The sequence below is a fragment of the Arachis stenosperma genome, chromosome 1 (genome assembly GCF_014773155.1).
Source record: "Arachis stenosperma cultivar V10309 chromosome 1, arast.V10309.gnm1.PFL2, whole genome shotgun sequence".
In the NCBI taxonomy this organism is placed as follows: Eukaryota; Viridiplantae; Streptophyta; class Magnoliopsida; order Fabales; family Fabaceae; genus Arachis; species Arachis stenosperma.
In genome coordinates, this window is record NC_080377.1 from 95,338,933 (window position 1) to 95,362,312 (window position 23,380).

Genomic DNA, 23,380 nt, shown 5'->3' on the forward strand with positions numbered 1-23,380 from the left:
GAAGTCCCTCATCAAGAAATCCTTGAGATGCCTCAAGGGATACACTTTCCTCCACAAAGCTATTGGGAGTAACTCAACACCTCTTTAGGAGATTTAAATTCCAACATGGAGCAACTAAGGATGGAGCACCAAGAGCACTCCATTATCCTCCATGAAATCAGAGAGGACCAAAGAGCCATGAGGCAGGAGAAAGGCAAGGAAGAGATATTGAGGAGCTAAAGCACTCCATAGGATCTTCAAAAGGAAGAACTAGCCGCTGTCACTAAGGTGGACCCGTTCTTTAATTTCCTTGTTATTTGTTTTTTCTGTTTTTCATTTCCTATTTGATGGTGTTTTTTTTTGTGTGGAAAAACGAATTTCCAACACACATATCCAACCGGCAAGTATACCGGGTCGCATCAAGTAGTAATAACTCACTTAGAGTGAGGTCGATCCCACAGGGATTGATGGATCAAGCAACTTTAGTGGGTGATTAGTTTAGTCAAGCTAACATTGAAGTGAATTTGGATGAAGTGTAGCCAACAGAAAGTAAATAGCAAGGAAAATTAAAGTGCAGAAAGTAAAATTGCAAGTAACTTAAAGAACAAGAAAGTAAAATAGCTGAAACTTAAATTGCAAGAATTGTAAATTGCATCAAATGTAAAGGGGCTGGGGTGCTGGAAATTAAATGAAAGCAGTAGATCCAAGTTTAGAACAATTACAAGGAAATTAAATTGCAGGAAAAGTAAATTCAAGGTCACAGTAGCTTAAATGTAAATTGCAGAAGAACACAAGTGCAGGAAATTAAATTGGGAGCAATGAGATGCAACAAAGAGACATAGATCATTTCTCAAGTCTCAAAGTGAAACTAACAATTTCAATGAAACATTAAAAACAGAAGGAAAGCCAAGAGCTCAATTGCTCACTTGATCAAGACAGAAACAAAATTTAACCCAATTGTGAAATTCAGAAAAGAAATTCAAGATCTCAGGGAATCAATGAGACTAGAGAACAAGTCTAGATCTCAAACCCTTCCTTGATTAATTCAGAGAACAATTTGCAGAAGAAAAAGAAGATGAAAGAAATAAATGAAAACTCAGATTCAATTCTCAATTTTCTGAAATTATGCAGAAGAAGAACAAGAGATTTCAGATCAAGTGAAACAGAATTCCTTCAATTCTTGATCCAAAATTCAACAGAAATGAAAACTAAGAGAGAGAACTCTCAATTCCTAATGCTCCCTAGTGGAGCTAGCCTTTTTCTAATGGAGCTCTCCTTTTTGAAATGAGAGTGATGCCTTTATATAGGCTTTTTACAAAATGAAAATAAAATGAAATTGAAATTAAAAACAAATTCACAAAATGAAATTCCTAATCTAGCTTCTCTGTGTGCCTTTGAGTCATGTTGAGTGGGCTTTGCTTGATTTGGATTTGAGGGAGAATGGGTCTTGGATGGCCTTGATTTAATTTGGTGAGGAATTGATTTTATATGAAATTGAACTTTTGGCCCATGATTATTTGCTCCCAGGAGGCTGCCCTGCCCTTGTGGAGGGCAGAGCAGGAAATGGTGCATGCGGCTTCATTGCGTGCGTGCTTGGTGTGTGTGATGCGTCAGGATGCTGCCCTGCCCTTGTGAAGGGCAGGGCAGAGTTGCCATGGTGCGCCAAGTGCTTCCCGTGCGTGCTTGGTGCTGGCCGTGCCAAGTTGTGTGCGCGCCTAAGCTCCTTGCCTTTACTTCCTTGAAGGTCTTGTGTTCGAACCTTGGTGAAAGCACTTGAGGAGCAATTTTTCCTTGATTTTCCATGAAGAGAGCACGACATTGCCCTGCTCTCCAAGAGGGCAGAGCAGAAAAATGAGCGCTACTTTGCTTTGGGGTGAGGCTCCAGCTTCGAACCTTGGTGGAAGCATATTGGTTTATTTTCGCTTATTTTTGGCCCTTAAAGATGCCTTTCATTCATGCCTCTATTTTACGCCAAATATGGATTGCTATATATCGTTGGAAATCTCTGAATGTCAGCTTTCCAACGCAACTGGAACCACATCAATTGGACGTTTGTAGCTCAAGTTATAGCCCTTTGAAGGAGGCATGGTCATGCTGTGAGCGCCCAGATTTTACCTTAGCGAAAATTCTTGCTTCCAACCTCATTTTGCATCACGATTCTGCCCTGCCCTTGGCAAGAGCAGGGCAGTGTGTGCTGATTGCCTATTTTTCTTTAATTTGGTCATGGACCACGCTTTTAAAAGCGTGGCCTAAGACTCCAAAGTGTGCTCCAACTTCAAAGTGTGTTCCATAGCTCTTTTTTCTCCTTTTTTTGTGCTTCTTTGCTTCTTTTTCTTCTTATTTCCTACAAGATTTATAAAATTAAAAGATCAAGGAAATATATGAATTAAGTATAAAAGCATTCAATATTTAAGCACAAATCATCAATTTCTTGTATGAAAAAGCATAGAAAAATAGGTATATGATGACATGTCATCACAACACCAAACTTAAATCTTGCTTGTCCCCAAGCAAGAAAAGAATCATGCAATAAAGATTGACAATCCAAGGTAAGAAGAATAGCAACTCAATGTTCATGGTAAGCTAGTTTTCTAAGCATGCTACAATCACAAAAGAAATGTAAATGATTAATGCTTCTATCTAGCTCAATTTATGAAATCTCTTCCTTATAATTTTTCCTTGAAACAAGCATTTGATTTTTTTTTTAGCTCCTCCTTTTGGGTGCTTTGCCCCATGAGTTGATAACAAAGCTACGACTTCTAAATGCTTTGTTTTCAAGTATTACCACTTGATACATAAGCACCACAAGCATTTAATTAGAGGACTTCATTAAGCTCATTTTTCTTTTCTTTTCTTGACTCTCTAATCATTGATGCTCAGAGCCTTGAGCTTTGAGGGAGTGCTTTTGCACTTGAGCCTAGCCTTGACTTCTAAGTGTTTTGTTTTCAAGCATTTGGCTTGATACATAAACACCACAAGCACTTAGCAAATAAATTGCCATTGGTACCCAGAGCCTTCAGCTTTCTCATTCTTTCCCTTTTTCTTTTCTTGCTTTAATTGTATTTGCTTCTTCAAGGTTTTCATGATTTCAAAAGATTTCACAAAATGTACTAGATGAAAAACTTCAATTAAATAAAATCCAATGCAATTGAGCAACAATCAATCATACTAGCTTTCCAATACTTGTATGCACATGCTAAATTCTTCTTTAATTCCTTGTTTGTTTATGATCATGATGCTTTATTGCTTTTGAACTCACAAAATTCAAGTTGGTAGTTATAATGCCACAGTAACATAATACAAATCAAGATTCAAACTATGCTTTATTCATACACACATGTAAACAGAGAAGATAATAAGACAATCATGCAATTTAAGTACTGGAAACAAATTAGAAGAAAAGGAACTCTACAACCTTGTAGTTCATCTTCATTATTGTTGTCTACCCATTATAAAGTATACAATGATAACTAGCAGTCTACCCAATACAATGATAACTCTTTATGCTTTCTCTATGTTTATGTCTTTATTACATGATAATTAGTGTTTAGAGTCTATGTCTTAAAGCTATAAATGTTCCATGAATCTAGCACCTTTCTTAAATGAAAAATGTTTCTATTTGTAAAAGTACAAGAAGTACATGAATTTCGAATCCTATCTTGAAAATAGTTTAATTATTTTGATGTGGTGGCAATACTTTTTGTTTTATGAATGAATGCTTGAACAGTGCATATTTTTGATAGTGAAGTTTATGAATGTTAAAATTGTTGGCTTTTGAAAGAATAATGAAAAAAGAGAAATGTTATTGATAATCTGAAAAATCATAAAATTGATTCTTGAAGCAAGAAAAAGCAGTGAAAAACACAAAGCTTGCGAAAAAAAAGGCAAAAAAAATAAAGAAAAAGAAAGAAAAAAAGCAAGAAGAAAAAGCCAGTAACCCTTTAAACTAAAAAACAAGGGTAAAAAGGATCCAAGGCTTTGAGCATTAATGGATAGGAGGGCCCAAAGGAATAAAACCCTGGCCTAAGCGGCTAAAGCAAGATGTCCCTAACCATGTGCTTGTGTCATGAAGCTCCAAGTGAAAAGCTTGAGACTGAGTGGTTAAAGTCATGATCCAATGCAAAAGAGTGTGCTTAAGAACTCTGGGCACCTCTAACTGGGGACTCTAGCAAAGTTGAGTCACAATCTGAAAAGGTTCACCCAGTTATGTGTCCGTGGCATTTATGTATCCGGTGGTAATATTGGAAGACAAAATGCTTAGGGTCACGGCCAAGACTCATAAAGTATCTGTGTTCAAGAATCAACATGCTAAACCAGGAGAATCAATAACACTATCTGAATTCTGAGTTCCTATGGATGCCAATCATTTTAAATTTCAAAGGATAAAGTGAGATGCCAAAACTGTTCAGAAGCAAAAAGCTACTAGTCCCGCTCATCTAATTGGAACTAAGCTTCATTGATATTTTGAAATTTATTGTACTTTCTCTTCTTTTTATCCTATTTTGTTTTCAGTTGCTTGGGGACAAGCAACAATTTAAGTTTGGTGTTGTGATGAGCGGATAATTTATACGCTTTTTGGCATTGTTTTTACATAGTTTTTAGTATGTTTTAGTTACTTTTTATTATATTTTTATTAGTTTTTATGCAAAAATCACATTTCTGGACTTTACTATGAGTTTATGTATTTTTCTGTAATTTCGGGTATTTTCTGGCTGAAATTGAGGGACCTGAGCAAAAGTCTGATTTAGAGGCTGAGAAAGGACTGCAGATGCTGTTGGATTCTGACCCTCCTGAACTCGAAGTAGATTTTCTGGAGCTACAGAAGCCAAATTGGAGTGCTCTCAATTGCATTGGAAAGTAGACATCTTGGGCTTTCCAGCAATGTTTAATAGTCCATACTTTGTTAAACGCCCAAAATTGGAGTTAAACGCCCAAACTGACATCCAAGCTGGCGTTTAACTCCAGAAAAAGTCTATGCACGTGTAAAGCTCAATGCTTAGCCCAAGCACACACCAAGTGGGCCCTGGAAGTGGATTTCTGCACTATCTACACTTAGTTACTTATTTTCTGTAAACCTTAGTAACTAGTTTAGTATAAATAGCACCTTTTACTATTGTATTGGGAGCTTTTTTGATCACTTTAGAACATTTTGCACATTTTGGGAGGCTGGCCATTCGGCCATGCCTAGACCTTTTTCTCTTATGTATTTTCCAACGGTGGAGTTTCTATACCTCATAGATTAAGGTGCGGAGCTCTGCTTTTCTTCATGAATTAATGCAAGTACTATTGTTTCTCTTCCAATTCACGCTTACTTCTTCTCTAAGATATACTCTCGTACTTAATTCAGTTAAGTCAGAATGAAGGGGTGACCTGTGACAATCACCCACTATCTTCGTTACTCGCTTAGCCAAGATCCACGTGCCTGACAACCACAAGCGGTCTACATGATGTTTGACGTAGTCATAGGATAATAGCCGGAGTATAGTCTCTTGGGTGTCTGATCCACGGACCGAGTCCGTAAGGTTAGAACCTTTGGGGTATAGGCTAGAACCAGTTGGCAGCATTCCTGAGTTCTGGAAACTCTAAACCATGTCTGTGGTATTTCGAGTAGGATCTGGGATGGGATGACTATGACAAACTTCAAACTCACAAATGTTGGGCGCAATGACAGTGTGCAAAAGGATAGAGAGATCCTATTCCGACACAAGTGAGAACCGACAGATGATTAGCCGTGCGGTAGCTATGCCTGGTATTTTTCATCCGAGACGAGAAATTCGACAGTTGATTAGCCGTACAGAAACCGTAACTGGACCATTTTCCTTGAGAGGATCATACAGCTTGCCATGGAAGGGAACATGCAAGATTGGATGAAGACAATAGGAAAGCAGAGGTTCAGAAGCAACAAAGCATCTCCAAACGCTTATCTGAAATTCCCACCAATGAATTACATAAGTATCTTTATTTTAATTTGTGTTTTATTTATCTTTCAATTATCAAAACTCATAACCAATTGAATTCGCCTGACTAAGATTTCCAAAATGACCATAGCTTGCTTCAAGCCGGCAATCTCCGTGGGATCGACCCTTACTCGCGTAAGGTTTTATTACTTGGATGACCTAGTGCACTTGCTGGTTAGTTGTACCGGAGTTGTGAAAAGTGTGAATCACAATTTCGTGCACCAATCTTCCACCACACCATGTGGAAATTTAAATGTTCTGTCAGCCAATTGAAGTGCCATTCTTGTTAGCTTGGCCTCTTCTATTCTCATTCTTTTCATCATGGCCAAAGACATGAGGTTTATGCTGGCTCCGAGATCACATAGTGCCTTCTCAATGTTTATGTTCCCAATGATACAGGGGATTTGGAAGCTCCCAAGGTCTTTTAATTTCTGAGGGAGCTTCCTTTGTATTATAGCACTACACTCTTCTGTATGTACTACAGTTTCTTTTTCACCCCAGTTTTTCTTCCTTGTCATGAGTTCCTTTAATAACTTGGCATAGATCGGCATTTGCTCTAGTGCCTCCGCGAAGGGTATGTTGATCTGGAGCTTCTTGAAGAATTCTAGGAATCTAGAGAACTGGCTGTCTTTCCCATCCTTCCTCAGCCTTTGTGGATAGGGTGCTTGTGGCACATAGGGCTTCAGAACTGGCTTTGGTGAGGATGGTGTAGAGGTCTTTTCTTCCTCCTTGATTTCAGGTTCCTTTGCAGCTTCTTTTTCTTGGTGGCCTTGACTTGGGTGTGTTTCTTCTACAACTTTTCTACTTCTTAGTGTTATGGCATTGCACTCCCCCTTGGGTTAGCCATGGTGTCACTAGGAAAAGTATGTGTGGACATAGGTATTTGCTTAGACAAGCTCCCTACTTGTGCCTCTAATTTTGAAATTGCTGCCCCTTGATTCTTTATATTGGACATGAACTTTTCGTGGTTAGCATCTATCTTTCTGTCAGCTTGTAGCTGTCTTTCTAGAATAGTAGAGATAGTTCCGGTTAGTTGTGTTGACAATTATGCTATGGCTGCCTCCAATTTTGAGAAACTGTTGCTGGTTTCACATGGTTGCATGGTGGGGTTGATGTATCTTGGTGGTGGCTATTGTGTGTTTGCTGTGTAGCATGATATGATGTATTTTGTTATGGTAGGGTCTGTTGTTGCTTGATTGGTGGTTGTTGTGATGATTGGAGTGGTATGTTTTGTGGTCTTGTTCGTTTTCCCACCCAAAATTTGGGTGGTTCTTTCAACCTTGGTTGTATGTTTTAGAATTTGGATCATATGGTGGTCTAGATGGGTTGTTCACATAATTTGCTTGCTCCCATTCACATTCAGCTTCTGGTACATCTTCTTCTTGAAGTGGTGCCTGAACTTGGACATCTGAGACTTGGCTTGCCTCCACCTTCTTTGTTAAGGCTGCTAATTATGCTGCAATTGCCTTGTTTTATGCTAACAAGGCATCCATAGAGTTGTGTTCTAGCACTCCTCTCTTTTGAGCTCTTTTTGAAGCATAGAAGTACTCATTTTCAGCTACAGTCTCAATAACATCTATGGCCTCTTAAATAGTTTTCTTTTTGTTGAGTGAACCCCCTGAAGAGTGGTCCGCAGCTTTCTTTGCTTCATATGATAGCCCTTTATAGAAGATGTGTAGTTGAACCCATTCGTTGAACATGTCCGGAGGACATTTCCTTGTCAAGTCTTTGAACCTCTCCCAGGCCTCATAAAGTGTTTCACCATCTTGCTGCCTGAAGGTTTGCAACTCAATTCTCAACCTATTGACCCTCTGTCGAGGGTAGAATCTTGCTAGAAACTTGTTCACAACTTTATCCCAAGTGGTCAAGCTCTCCTTGGGGAATGCTTCCAACCACTTTGCTGCCTTATCTCTGAGTGAGAAAGGAAACAAGAGTAGCTTGTAGGTGTCAGGGTGTACACCATTGGATGTTACAGTGTCGCATATCCTCAAGAATGTAGTGAGATGTTGGTTTGGGTCCTCCTGGGCACCCCCTTCATATGAACAATTATTTTGAACAAGTGTGAGGAGTTAAGGTTTCAACTCAAAGTTGTTAGCATGGATTGTTGGCTTCAGAATGCTGCTGCCACAGTTTCCTGAATTTGGGTTGATGTAGGAGCCTAAGACTCTCCTCTTTTGCCCAACATGATTGCCAGCTTCCTCTCCAATATGGTTATGTGCCTCTTCCTCCATAGTAGTTCTCAGATCTTCCTCCACTAATTCCTCTCCAATTATGCCTTTGCCTCTTGCTTCCCTCCTTAATCTAAGGAAGGTCCTCTCAAGTTCACTATCGAAGGAGGATGAAGTTTCTCCCCTTCTACCTGTCATACATTCAACAAATAGCCAGCAGAGGATAGGTGAAGTAAAAACTCTCATTGAGATTAGTGGATAGCTTGGTTGATGCAATTGATCAAACAGTTAATAGGGTAGTAATGGAAATATGAATAATGAGTAACTAAAATGACTAAAGCGAAAGCAAAACAAAATAAGAAAGACGAGAAAAGAAACTGAAAAGAAAATAACAAGGTAATTAAAATGCTTAATCTAGCTCTCTAATCAATTTAGTAATTGTCAAATTCAAACCAATCCCCGGCAACGGCGCCATAAAACTTGATGACCGAAATTCACACCCCACAAAATTTTTTATTATGAATCCGTTCTTTTGGCAAGCGCACCAAAATTATCATCAAATAAGAACCCACAGTGGAGTGGGATCGTATCCACAGAGATTGGTAGAACTGAGCAATTTTAATCAATTTGTAAATTAGTCAAGCTGAGCAATATAGAGTATGATGGCAGAATTGTAAATGAACAGGAAACTAAATGATTCAAAAGTAAAGAGAAGCAGTAAAATGCATAAAAGGAAATGACACTAATGTAAAGTGCAGAAACATAAAGGACTTAATTGTAAATGGGAATGGGGATCGACAGAATCGTAAGAATAGGGGGATTCATTGAGATTGGGAGATGTTATTCTCTTTGGATTAAATCTAGCTCATCTTATCTTCAATCATGCAACTCATTGACCTCTTGGCAATCATGATTGATTGAGCCCCAATCCCTTGGTGACTCAATCTCTCAAATCTTGATCAATAGCCAATTCCTTGGTCTAATTGCTCATGAGAAGAGATGAAGAATGGTCCCTGATTATACCACACATCCTTGTAGATCCAGACTAGAGGGTGGATTATATGTCACCATATCCAATCACCAAAACCCAGATCTACTCATATGTGAGAAGGGATTTCAAGCATGGTTCCATGTTTCCTTTTCCAAGGTTCTCATGAAACCCATTTTGTATTCAACCTCTTTCCCAAGATGATTGAGCACTAGCATTAAAATAAAATTCCTTCTAGTAAATCAAAGAGATGATGAAGAGAAGATGAAATTCATTATGATTAATCCATTAAGTACAACAGAGCTCCATCTCTCAATGAAAGGGAAGTTAGCTACTCATAGCTTAGAGAAAAGTACAAGAGACGGAAGAGATGATAAGTAAATCTAACTATTCCTTTAACAAAACTACTACGCAACTCCAATAACAATAACCCCTTTCTCAGTACTTCTAGGGGTTATTTATACTACTCCTACTATTAGAATTAAAAAAAACAAAAAGAAAAGAAAATTACAATTGGAGGAAAAAAGAAAACTCAACAAACGTGACCTCCAGTGGCTAGCTTGTGACTGGCGCTTCAGTGGCGTGCCACGCCCAGCTCCAATTTTGGCTTGGCGCGCCACGCCCAACTCTTCAAGTGGCACGCCCCTAACATTGGCATCCCTGGCGTGCCACACCTTCGACCTCAAGTGGGATGCCCAGGGTTCCTTAAGCACTTGTGTAGCCTGGCGTGCCACGCCTTCGAGCTCAAGTGGCACGCCCATGCCTTCTTCTTCTTCTCATTGTTTCTGAAAAGTTGAACTAGCGTGGCACGCTCATCTGTGTGCTTGGTTCCTTCGTTGGCATGCCACGCCCAGAACTTAAGTGGCATGCCCATGTCTTCTTCTTGTTGATTGGTGACGCTGGTGTGCCGCGCCTAAGACACAAGTGGCATACCCAAGTGAGAGATGATAGCTGGCATACCACGCCTTCGACACCAAGTGGCACGCCCATATGGTTGGCCTCCTATCTCTCTTTCTGGAAAATATAACTGGCGTGCCACGCCCAGGGTCTGGCGTGCCACGCCCATAGTTCCTCTTTGTTCCAGTAGTTGGCGTGCCACGGCCAGCATTCAAGTGGCACGCCCAGATAAACAATGAGAGTTGGCGTGCCATGCCTTGGTACTCAAGTGACACGCCTAAGTGAAGATGAGAGCTTGGCGTGCCACGCCTTCGATCTCAAGTGGCACGCCCAACTTGACTTTGCCTTCTTTAGTCATTGGCGTGCCATGCCTGGGTATTGAAGTGGCACGCCCATGTGCTTGGACCTTCAACCTCGTCTCTGGAAGCTTGTACTGGCGTGCCACGCCATAATGCTCAATTGGCACGCCCACTTTAAGATGGCCCTCTTTAAGTTTGGCGTGCCACGCCTGGGTCCTCAAGTGGCACACCCAAGTGATAATGAGAGCTTGGCGTGCCACGCCTTCGATACCAAGTGGCAGGCCTAAGTGCTTGGACCTTTGGATTGGTGAACTGGTGTGCCACGCCCCATGGTTTAAGTAGCACGCCCAAAATAAAAAATGGTCTTGGCATGCCACGCCCTTGTTGTGGCCTTCATCATTGCTCTTTGGAAAATTGTACTAGTGTGCCACGCCTAGGTCCTGGCGTGGCACGCCCATGTGAAAGACTCAATCATGCTTCTCTTGAATTCAACACTGGCGTGCCACGCCCATGTATGTTCATGGCATTTACTCTAAGTGGCACACCAGTTTCACATGCTCAGTTCTATTTTGTTGTTTTCTTCCCTTTTTATTGCTCTTTTCACCTGAAATTCAGCACAAACACATTTCATACCATAATATTCATCAATTAGTTCATGAATTACAATGATCAAATGAGATTATGCTCTTTTATGGCCCTTTTTAGACAAAAAAATGGTAGATGATGCAAGTCATCAGTGCTCAACCACAAGAAGGCATGGCTCGGATGAGATAGCCGTAATGGTTTTTGCTTTCCCTTTCTCTTTGGGGGAAAAGCAAAAGAATGGTTTTACATCCAATATAATGAAGTGATAACTAATTGGGATTTGTTGCGCAAGGAGTTCCCTAAGAAGTTCTTTCCTCCTCAAAAGACGGATCATTTGAGAAAAGAAATCTCATGCATCATTGATGAGCGGATATTTTATACGCTTTTTGACATCATTTTCATATAGTTTTTCGTACGTCTGTTTAAGTTTTATTAAGTTTTCATAGGTTTTAGTGCAAAATTTACATTTTTGGATCCTACTTTGAGTTTGTGTGATTTTATGCAATTTCAGATATTTTCTAGCTGAAATTGAGGAGGTGGAGCAAAAGTCTGATTCAGAGGCAGAGAAAGCACTGCAGATGCTGTCAAGATCTGACCTCCTTGCACACGAAAGAGCTTTACATGAGCTACAGACGTCCAAATGGAGCGTTCTCAGTGGCTATGGAAAGCTAACATCCAGGACTTTCTAGTAATATATAATAGTTTATACTCTGCTTCAAAATTAAAGGCCCAAAACTGGCATTTAACGCCAGCTTCAAGCCCTATTCTTGCTTCCAATGCCCAAGGGAGAAGAAACCAGCGTCCAACACCCAAAAAGGACCCCCTAGCCAACGTTCAACACCCTAGAGGCCTCCTAGCACATGGATCTTAATCAAGCTCACCCCAAACACTCACCAAGTGGGCCCTAAATGTGGATTTTAGCACTAAAAGACTGTTTTACCCTTCTTATGTAATCCATGGTCATTAGTTTAGTATTTATTTTAGAACATTAACACTTATTAGAGACTTCTAGCAAATTTTTGAATTCCACATTGTATTTTCTATCATTATGAGTCTCTAAACCTCCTAGGTTGAGGGGAGGAGCTCTGCTGAGTTTTATGGATTAATAAAGTATTATTATTTTATTTACAATCCATGTTTGATTCTGTATTCTAAAATGTATCTTCGTTCTTCATACTTATAAATGCGTTGAACCGGCACAAGGTTATCTCATTCTACATGGGTTCAAAGTGAGTCATTCATCAGACAATGATGAACCACTTGCTTGATTATACATCTCTTAGACAGCTAATCCACGACTTCGTTGGGGACTTCTTGAGACACCAGTTTAGCTGACGTATGGAGAGATTAGAGTCTTTGTGGTAGAGGCAAGAACCAAAGGTGCAACATTCTTTGATCCGTAAGATTTGACCTTGTTTGTGGCATTTTGAGTAGGATCACTAAGGGGAATGGACTGCAAGAGCTTCACCCTCAACGAGACTGAATCCGCACTAACCTTGGGGTTTAGATCTGGAGGAGCAATGGCGACCTCTCAAGAAAGGCGTTGATCACATATAGCCTGCGATCAAAGAAATTATTTACAGTTGGAGGAGACAGTAAAACAGAATTGATCCAGAAGAATAAAGCATCTTCGAAGCCTTAACCATCTTCTTATCATTGCTTTCACCATCAATTGAGTAACGTTTTCTTTATTTTTCTTTTATGCGCTTTAAACAACCAACCAACTTTTCCATCCGCCTAACTAAGATCTACAAGATAACCATAGCTTGCTTCAAATCACAATCTGATGGTGTTTTTGCGGAAAACAAATTTCCAACACACAAATCCAACCGGCAAGTGTACCGGGTCGCATCAAGTAGTAATAACTCACAAGAGTGAGGTCGATCCCTGGTGCACGAAATTGTGATCAATACTTTTACACAGAACAATCCCCGGCAATGGCTCCAAAGACTTGGTGCTCAATACCATGGCATAAACACAACTTCGCACAACTAACCAGCAAGTGCACTGGGTCGTCCAAGTAATAAACCTTACGCGAGTAAGGGTCGATCCCACGGAGATTGGTGGTATGAAGCAAGCTATGGTCATCTTGTAAATCTCAGTCAGGCAGACTCAAATGGGTATAGTGATAAACGAATAAAGCATAAAGATAAAGATAGAGATACTTATGTATATCATTGGTGAGAGCTTCAGATAAGCGTATGAAGATGCCTTCCCTTCCGTCTCTCTGCTTTCTTACTGTCTTCATCCAATCCTTCCTACTCCTTTCCATGGCAAGCTTATGCAAGGGTTTCACCATTGTCAGTGGCTACCTCCCATCCTCTCATTGGAAATGTTCAACGCACCCTGTCACGGCACGGCTATCCATCTGTCGGTTCTCAATCAGGCCGGAATAGAATCCAGTGATTCTTTTGCGTCTGTCACTAACGCCCCGCCTTCAGGAGTTTGAAGCACGTCACAGTCATTCAATCATTGAATCCTACTCAGAATACCACAGACAAGGTTAGACCTTCCGGATTCTCTTGAATGCCGCCATCAGTTCTCGCCTATACCACGAAGACTCCGGTTAAAGAATCCAAGAGATATTCACTAGAGCTTTAATTGCTTGTAGAACAAGAGTGGTTGTCAGTCACTTTGTTCATGAGTGAGAATGATGATGAGTGTCACGGATCATCACCTTCATCAAGTTGAAGAACAAGTGATATCTTGGACAAAGAACAAGCGGAATTGAATAGAAGAACAATAGTAATTGCATTAATACTCGAGGTACAGCAGAGCTCCACACCTTAATCTATGGTGTGTAGAAACTCCACCGTTGAAAATACATAAGAACAAGGTCTAGGCATGGCCGAATGGCCAGCCTCCCAAATGATCTAAGATAGCATGAAACTCAAAGATAGCTACCAAGATCTGATCTAAGAACTAGATGTCCAAAGATGATCAAAGGATCAAAAACAATCCAAAGATGAAAAATACAATGGTAAAAGGTCCTATATATAGAGAACTAGTAGCCTAGGGTGTACAGAGATGAGTAAATGACATAAAAATCCACTTCCGGGCCCACTTGGTGTGTGCTTGGGCTGAGCAATGAAGCATTTTCGTGTAGAGACTCTTTTTGGAGTTAAACGCCAGCTTTAGTGCCAGTTTGGGCGTTTAACTCCCATTTAGGTGCCAGTTCCGGCGTTTAACGCTGGAATTTCTGTAGGTGACTTTGAACGCCGGTTTGGGCCATCAAATCTTGGGCAAAGTATGAACTATCATATATTGCTGGAAAGCCCAGGATGTCTACTTTCTAACACCGTTGAGAGCGCGCCAATTGGGCTTCTGTAGCTCCAGAAAATCCACTTCGAGTGCAGGGAGGTCAGAATCCAACAGCATCTGCAGTCCTTTTGAGTCTCTGAATCAGATTTTTGCTCAGATCCCTCAATTTCAGCCAGAAAATACCTGAAATCACAGAAAAACACACAAACTCATAGTAAAGTCCAGAAAAGTGAATTTTAACTAAAAACTAATAAAAATATAATAAAAACTAACTAAAAGATACTAGAAACATACTAAAAACAATGCCAAAAAGCGTACAAATTATCCGCTCATCAATCCCACAGGGATTGATGGATCAAGCCACTTTAGTAGGTGATTAGTTTAGTCAAGCTAACATTGAGTGATTGGGTGAAATTGATGCTGCAGAATGTAAAATTGCAGGGAAATTAAAATTGCAGAATGTAAATGGGCAGAAACTTAAAGAGCAAGCAATATAAATTGCAGGAACTTAAATAACAAGAAATGTAAATTGCATTAAATGTAAAGGGAGTGGGAGCAGGGAATTTAAATGAAAGCAGTAGATCAAGCAACTGGAAATTTAAATTGCAGGAAGAATAAAAGGATTTTGGGAGCTGGGATTCAAGAAATCAAACAAGAAATTGTAAATGGCAATCAAACAGAGAAGTAAAAGATGCTGTAACTTACAACCGATCTCAAACAGAAAGCAGAATTGCTTGAAGAAGCAAACAGAAATTAAATTCAACTCAATTGCAAAATCAAAGAGACTAGAAAACAAGTCTAGATCTCAATTCCTTCCTTGATCAAAGTAGAAAATAATCAGCAGAAAAGAAGTAAATCAAACAGCAAGTGAAATGTAAATCCAATTCTCAATTATGCAGAAGAAGAACAAGAGAAGTTGTAGATGGAGAATGAAAACAGAATTCCTTCCAATCTCAATCTAAAATTTCAAAACAAAGAGAAAAACTAAAGAGAGAGCTCTCTACTACTCCTAATGCTCCCTAGTGGAGCTAGCCCTTTTTTAGTGAAATGAAACCAATACCTTTATATAGGCTTTTACAAAATGAAAACGAAAAATGAAAACAAAATTAAATTTCAAAATGAAAAATTCTAATCTAACTGGTCCTTGTGCCTTTGAGTAGTGTCAATTGGGCTTTGCTTGCTTTGGAGTGGAATTGGGTTGAAGATGGATCCGGATGGCCTTAGTCTTGAGAAGAAATCCGCTTGCAATTTGGACCTTAGGGTATTTACGTTTGAGTCAACATTTAAGGTAAACGTTGACTCAAACATCTTCGTGTGTGGCATTATGCAGAAGGCCATTTGCTGTCATCCACGTTTGAGTTCACGTTTGAGGTCAAACGTGAGCTCAAACGTGGCTCCTCCCAGGTAAGATTTTGGCCAACGTTTGACCTCACGTTTGAGGCAAACGTTGGCTCAAACGTTGAGCCTATAATGCAACAAACAGGGGTACTCTTCCAAGGTATTTAGGTGCCAACGTTTGACCTCACGTTTGAGGCAAACGTTGGTGCAAACGTTGCCTTCCCTTGAGTGGTGTTCAAGCACCAGCGTTTGACCTCACGTTTGAGGCAAACGCTGGCGCAAACGTTGGCCCTCCCCTGAGTGATCTTCCTTGCTTGTGAATGCCCATGAATGCTAATGCTCATTCATTTATTCATTGGTCAATTAATAATCATGTATGCATTCATTAATTAATGCCAATGCATTACGTAGCATTCATTCTTCAATGATCAAATGCTTTATACATGCATTAAGTTTAATTAGCAATGCCAATTAATGAACGTAATGCCATGATTCTTGAATGCATGCATACATTATATTATTACATTTAATTAGTAATGCCAATTACTTAACATAGTATTCATTTAGTTTATTCATTTGGCATTATTAATTAAATGTTTCATGCAACATTTCATTCATTCGGCCATTTATACTTAAATGCATGCATAAGCATTAATGTATGTGTATGAGGCCAAGGTTTCATGGTCATGGGTCACGCTTTTAAAAGCGTGGCCTAAGACTTCAAAGTGTGCTCCAACTTCAAAGTGTGCTCAAAATTCTTCTTTTTTTCTTTTTAGCTTAATTTGTGCTATTTTACTTATTTTTCTTCTTATTTCCTACAAAATTTATAAAATCAAAAGATCAAGGAAATATACAATTTAAGCATAAAAGAATACAATATTTAAGCACTAATTATCAATTACTTGTATGAAAAAAGCATAGAAAAACATGACATGGTGACATGTCATCACAATCCTCGTGGGATCGATCCTGACTCACTCAGGTATTACTTGGATGACCTAGTGCATTTGCTGGTTCTGTTGTGCGAAGTTTAATTCCGCGTACCAAGTTTTTGGCATTGTTGCTGGGGATTGTTTGAGTTTGGACAACTAACGGATTATCTTGTTGCTTAGATTAAGTATTGTCTTTAATTTTTTTAAGTCTTTTATTTTCTTTTTTCAAAAAAAAAATCAAAAATCTTTTCTTTCTCTATTAATCTTTATCTTTTGTTTGAGGCTTTTGTTCTTGTTCTTGTTGGAGTTCGAATTCCTTGAGTCTTTTTTTCCAAAAATTTTCAAAAATAGTGTCTTTTGTTTGAATCTTATGTCAATCTTTAAGTTTGGTGTCTTCTTGTGTCTTTTCTTTTAAAAGTTTTTGAAATTGGTATTTTTGGTTTTCAAAATTTTTAAGTTTGGTGTCCTTTGCATGTTCTTGTTTTCTTTGAATTCTTTAAGTTTTGTTCTTAGTGTTCTTCTTGATCTTCAAAGTGTTCTTGTTTTTCTTCTTCTTTTGATCTTAAAATTTTTAAGTTTGGTGTCTCTTTGTGTTTTTCTTTGCAATTTTTGAATTCTAGGTGTCTTAGATCTAAAAATGTTAAGTTTAGTTTCTTTTTGTTGTTTTTCTCTTTCTTCCTTAAATTCAAAAATAAAAAAAATTAAATATCTTTTCTATCTTTTTACTTTAATTTTCAAAAATCATAAAAAAATTCAAATTTTAATTTCAAAATTATTATCTTATCTTATCTTAGTTTTAAATTTCAAAATTCAAATCTTTTCAAATTCTTATCTTATCTTTTCTAATTTCAATTTTCAAAATTAAATCCTTTTCAAATCTTCTCAATTTCTATCTTATCTTTTCTAATTTTAAATTTTAAATTCAAATCTTTTTCTAATCTTCTATCTTATCTTAATTTCAATTCTTTCTTAATTAGTTACTTGTTTTCTCTTTCTTCTTTTTCAAAACTTCCTATCTAATTCTTCTCTTCTAATTTTCAAAAATATCTTCTCTATTTCTCTCTCTTCTTTTTCGAAAATTCATTATTTAATTTTCAAATCTTATTAGTTAATTAGTTTTATTTTCGAATTTAATTAATAAATAAAAATTAAAACAAAAATATTTTATCTTTTTACTTATAATTTTCGAATTTTTCTCTCCTCATGGCCGAATTCTTTCTCTCTTTTCTCTATCTTCATTCTTCTTTTCTTTCTTCTTCACGTCTCAGAGGGAGTCCTCTGTTCTTGAATATAGAGCTCTCATTCTTCTTCTTTCTTGTCTTTTTTTTTTATGTTTTCTGACTAGGAACAGAGATAAAGAGCTTCTCTTTAAACCTGATCCTGAACTTGAGAAAACTCTAAGGAGGCGCTTACAACAAGCTAAAGTACAACACTCAAGAAGAAACCTCTCAGAAAATTTTGAACAAGAAGCTGAAGACATGGTAGACAATGCTAACAATGGAGATGCAAGAAAGGTTCTTGGTGACTACACTATACCAACCTCTGATTTCTATGGAAGAAGTATCTCCATACTTTCCATTAGAGCTAACAACTTTGAGCTTAAGTCTCAGTTAGTCTCTCTTCTGCAACAGAATTGCAAGTTTTATGGACTTCCACTGGAAGATCCACAGCAATTCTTGACAGAATTCTTACAAATCTGTGACACTGTCAAGACCAATGGAGTAGATTCTGAGGTCTAGAGACTTATGCTCTTTCCCTTTGCTGTTAGAGATAAAGCTAAAATATGGTTGGATTCTCAACCTAAAGAAAGCTTAGACTCTTGGAAAAAGTTGGTCAATGCTTTCTTGGCCAAGTTTTTTCCTCCTCAAAAGATGAGCAAAATTAGAGTGAAAGTTCAAACATTCACACAAAGAGAAGGTGAATCCCTCTATGAAGCATGGGAGAGATACAAGCAACTGATCAGGAGATGTCCTCCTGACATGCTCTCAGAATGGTCTATCTTAGGTATCTTCAATGATGGTCTATCTGAGATGTCCAAAATGTCATTGGACAGCTCTGCAGGTGGATCACTCCACTTGAAGAAAATGCCTGCAGAAGCAAGAGAACTCATTGAGATAGTTGCAAACAACCAATTCATGTACACTTCTGAAAGAAACCCTGTGAACAATGGGGTCCCTCAAAAGAAATGAGTTCTTGAAGTTGACACTCTGAATGTCATGTTGGCTCAGAACAAGATCTTAACCCAACAGGTCAATATGATCTCTCGGCGTTTGACTGGAATGCAGTTGCAACTGGCAGCACTCAAGAAGTTTCCTCTGAAGTATAAGCTTATGATCCTGACCAACCCACCATGGAAGAGGTGAATTACATGGGAGAACCATATGGAAACACTTACAATCTCTCATAGAGGAACCATCCTAACCTTTCATGGAAGGATCAACAGAAGCCTCAGCAAGGCTTCAATAATAATCAAGGTGGAAGAACCCAGAATAGGTTCAACAACAGGCCACCATTCCCATCTTGTCAAGGGAATATGGAGACTCCTAAGCAGAGCCTTTTTGGCTTAGTAACTATAGTCTCCAACCTCTCTAAGACCACTCATAACTTCATAACTGAAACAAGGTCATCCACCAGAAATTTGGAGGTATAAGTTGGTCAAATGAGCAAGAGAATCCCTGAGACTCCTCCTGACACTCTTCCTAGTAACACTGAAGTAAACCCAAGAGAAGAGTGCAAGGCCATCACAACCGAGGATGAGGCCGAATCTGGAGAAACTCATATGGCATTGAAGGCCAGTGAGGAAGCCTTCACTAGGCGTTCAACGCCCAAACTGTAAGGGAATCTGGCATTGAACACCAGTAAAGAATATCTTACTGGGAATTCAACTCCCAACTTGGCAAACGAACTGGCGTTGAACGCCAGTGAAGGGATGCATGATGGGCGTTCAACACCCAAAGAACCACCAGAACTGGCGTTGAATGCTACTAATAGCACACCCACCAAGGAAGTCTATATCCAAAAATTAAAGGAAGCCAAGGCTCATGTAGAGACCATAGAGGTTTCCTTGCATGCACTCCTTTAGTGCATATGTTTTGATAAATACTCATCCTCTGATGAGGATGAGGACACTAGGGAAGAGCAAGTTGCTCGGTACCTAGGATCTCTCATAAAACTGAATGCTAAGTTATTTGGTATAAAACCTTTGGAGGAAGAACCTCCAGTGCTCACCAAAGAATTCAATGCTTTGGTACAACAGAAGCTATCTCAGAAGCTTTTGGATCCTGGACGCTTCCTAATTCCTTGCACCATAGGCACCATGACCTTTGAGAAAGCTCTGTATGACCTAAGGTCAAGTATAAACCTCATGCCACTCTCTGTAATGGAGAAGTTGGGAGTCTTTGAGGTACAAGCTACAAATATCTCACTAGAGATGACAGACAAGACAATGAAGAAAGCATATGGCTTAGTAGAGGATGTCCTGGTAAAGGTTGAATACCTGTACATCCCTGTAAACTTTATAATTTTAGATACTAGAGAAGATGAGGATGAATCCATCATCCTTGGAAGAATTTCCTAGCCACTACCAATGCTATCATTGATGTAGCTAAGGGAGAACTGATTTTACAACTAGGAGAGGATCACATCTTGTTCAAGATGCCTTACCCCAACTCTCCCTCTAAAAAAAGAGAGATAACTGTGCAACACTTCGTATTCCGACCATCTCTTTCAATGCAAACCATTACTGATCCCCCAAACACAAATTCTAAGTTTGGTGTTGGACGACCATCAACAAGCACTGGGAACAAAGGTACTAAGAAGAAAGTACTTAAAGGCTGGAGGGATAAGAAAGTCCCCACTAAAGGCCTCTCACCTGGCATGAGAGTTAACTTCACCAAGAAACCAGTCATACCACATACAGTGAGTCGTGTCCTATCTCTAGAGCATATGGAGCTCATTCATGAGAAGACAGGAAGAAAGTTCACTATAAGGGGCAAAATTCTAAGCCCATATCACTCTTCGTAAGGAGCTAACCGTCAAGCTAGTGACGTTAAAGAAGCGCTTGTTGGGAGGCAACCCAACCTTATTTAGTTATTTCTATTTCTTTTAATCCCTTAAAATTTGTATTTTAGTTATTTATTTTGGTTCATGATCATGTGAAGTAGTTAGAATAGAGACAGAAAGGATCAGCAATGAAAATAGAACACTCTGGATAGAGTGTCTTGCTGGCATTGTACGCCAGCCAAAGAGCACTGGCTGGGCATTCGATGCCCAAATTGGCAATTTTTCTGGCGTTGAACGCCAGCCAGAGGTAGAGCCAGGGCGTTCAACGCCCCAATTGACAGCATAGCTGCGTTGAACGCTAGCTAAGAGCATAGTGCTGGGTGTTCAAATGCCCATGTAGAGGGCACGGAATCTGAATTTCCTAGCCTCTCAGGATTATTGGGTCCCACAACATCTTTATCTACCCCACTTCTTCCCTCTTCTTTTTCACATTTCCCCATACAATTTTTCCCATAAACTTTAGCCCAATCACATCCATATCACTTTTCCAAAACCATCATAAATCCCACCAACCCCTACCCACTTCAAAATGAAATTTCCCTCCCATTTACGCCACCCATGACAGAACCCTAACCTAGCCCACTCCTACAAATACCTCTTCTTACTAATCCTTCATACACACACTTCATACACTTTAAAGCCCCCTTGGCAAATTCCTTCTCACCCTCTATCTCCATCTATTTTCTTCTTTTTCTACTCTATTCTTCTCTTTTATTTATTTTTGCTCAAGGACGACCAAAACTTTTAAGTTTGGCATGGGAAAAGCATTGTTGTTTGCTTTCCATTACCACTTATGGCACCCAAGATTGGAGAACCCTCTAGAAAGAGGAAAGGAAAGGCCGTAGGCGCCACTTCTAAATCTTGAGAGATAGAAAAATTCATCATCAAAGCCCACCAAGACCACTTCTATGAAGTAGTGGCAGAGAAGAAGGTGATCCTTGAGGTCCCTTTTAGGTTTAAGAAGAATGAGTATCAGAAAAACCGAAGAGAGATCCGGAGAAGAGGTTGGGAAGTCCTAACCAATCTCATCCAAGAGGTTGGGATCTTAATAGTACAAGAGTTCTGTTCATACCCTGGGTCAAGCTGTCTGACCCGGGATGTTTAGCGACAAGCCGACCGACCTCTTCAGGTCAGACTATCCGATCTCTTCACAAAGAGCTCGGACAAAATGCCACAGAAGCCCAAATAAAGGGCCCGAATAGAGGAACACGACCCAAATCCAAAGGCAGCCCAATCCTATAGAGATAAGGGTAATTCCCTTGAAGATAAGCTAACCTCACCCAAAAGATAAGATAAGATAAGCTAAGATAACTAACTTATCTTATCTAAAAAGGTCACTCCATACCTCTATAAATATACTGGAGCACCCAAGTATAAATCATACTCTGATTCTACTAAAAACCTGCTTAATACCCTTGCTAACTTAAGCATTGGTGCCCCTTGTAGGTACCACCACCCTCCGGTGACAAAGGATCAGCAGTATAGCTAGGAAAACAAGTCAGACACAACAGCTCCGGCCACCATCCACCAGTCATATACGTCAACTCCGACCAGTACAGAAGATCTCGTCCAAGATTGACCTACAGTTTCAGGTAAACCTCGAAATATTAGTGCCGTTACCGGGGAACCTGGAAGTCATCTCGTCACCATGGCAGATGACCATGACAACGACCACGATTCAGATCTAGAGGATAGAACGTCGCACAAAAATGCAGACACTACACCAAAAGATACTCCTCAACTTAACAACGAAAAGAATTCTCCAAACGTGGGAGCCATGGAGGTGCTTCAGGACCGTTTAAAACAACTTGAAAAAGAAGCCCTACATCAATGGGATGCTGAAAGAGACCATCGGAGAGAAATAAGATGACGTCGAAAGCTAGAGGACAAGCTCTTAAAGCTCGAAGCCGATCTCAAAACCAAGACCGCTCGATCCAAGAGGATCAAGACCCATTCACCAAAGAGATCTTGAAAGCTAAAGTCCCAAAGGACTTCAAAGCTCCCGACATGACCCCGTACGACGGCACATCGGATCCAAGCCATTATCTTAGACAGCAATTAAGTGGTTTGACAGTGTGCCTCCCAGATCCATCACAAGTTTCCTGGACATACAAAGTCTACCAATAGAAGCAGCCATCATAGGTCTCATCAATGGCCTACGGGAAGGACCCTTTAGTCACTCCATATCAAAGAAACATCCAACATCTCTGAATGAAGTGCAAGAACGGGTAGAAAAGTACATCAGCACGGAAAACTCTCAACTAGGAGAGACCTCGAAGTCCGGATTCTCCTACTCCTCCCGGGATAAGGACAAAGAGTACAAGAAAAAAGAAGATCAGCACGGAAAAAAGATCAAGAAATACCACAATTACACCCCTCTTCAGGTGTCTCTCGTAGACGTCTATCGAGAAGTATGCCAAACCAAAAAAATACTCGCAGCTTGCCCAATCAAAAACAAAAGAGGTCAGACGAGTTGAAAGTCCACCTCAGACCGAAGAGGTCGGACGAAGGTCCACCTCACACCAAAGAGGTCAGACGAGTGAACATCCACCTCACACCAAAGAGGTCGGACAGGTTGAAGGAAGAGGTCGGACGAATAGAATGTCCACCCCACACCGAAGAGGTCGGACGAGTTGAGCATCCATCTCACACCCCTGAAAAACATGTTCATATGATAAATGAAGGATTCGCAGGATGAGGGATCTCTAAATCATCTTGCAAAAGACCTCAAAGAGGTATATTAAGGAAGGGAGAGAGGTTTGAAAAGTACAACAGAATGCGAACAAGCCTTCCGAGATTTCAAAAATTCCTGGGGCAACCTCCCATTCTTACCAGACCACGGGAAAGTGAAGAACTCATATTATACCTCGCAGTGAGAAGTCGGGCAATAGCCTCAGCACTAGTCAGAGAAGAC

General features: G+C 39.7%; 1 non-coding gene across 1 annotated transcript; it reads right to left on the reverse strand.

The window, feature by feature from the left end:
• Positions 1-18,281: 18,281 nt before the first annotated feature.
• LOC130950200 (small nucleolar RNA R71) lies at positions 18,282-18,390 on the reverse strand. Its single transcript, XR_009073539.1, has one exon. It is a non-coding gene; the product is annotated as a small nucleolar RNA R71 (small nucleolar RNA).
• Between the last annotated feature and the right edge of the window lie 4,990 nt (positions 18,391-23,380).